We start from the raw sequence: 387 nt of genomic DNA on the forward strand, positions 1-387 counted from the left end.
AAAAATTTGTTTTTGGCCTCTCTTTTCTATACTGGCCCTCATGAACCACAAATACTGGTAGATGATCACTAATATAATTTATAAGTAATCCAATTGTCATTTTGCTGTCAATAACATTGGTAAATATATTATCTATTAGTGTTGCATGCTGGGTTGTTACTCTACTTGGTTTTGTAATTTTTGGGTAAATTAAATAAACTGCATCTATATATAGTGTTAATAAACTCCTCAGTTCCTGTGTGCTTGTTAGGATTTAACAAATCTATATTAAAGTCACCACATATGAACATTAATTTATGACTTATTGTCAAGTAATTTTCTTCCATCCAGTCATTAAATTTTTCTATGCTGGCTCCAGGTGCTCTATAAATACAGCTTATTACAACA

The 387-nt window shown here is 30.2% G+C and overlaps 1 protein-coding gene across 11 annotated transcripts in view; it reads left to right on the top strand.

The window, feature by feature from the left end:
• Positions 1-387, top strand: part of epha8 (eph receptor A8) — a 132911-nt gene that overhangs the window by 75411 nt on the left and 57113 nt on the right. The gene's annotated exons all lie outside the window — the stretch shown is intronic.

The sequence above is a fragment of the Monopterus albus genome, unplaced genomic scaffold (genome assembly GCF_001952655.1).
Source record: "Monopterus albus unplaced genomic scaffold, M_albus_1.0 scaffold291.1, whole genome shotgun sequence".
In the NCBI taxonomy this organism is placed as follows: domain Eukaryota; kingdom Metazoa; phylum Chordata; class Actinopteri; order Synbranchiformes; family Synbranchidae; genus Monopterus; species Monopterus albus.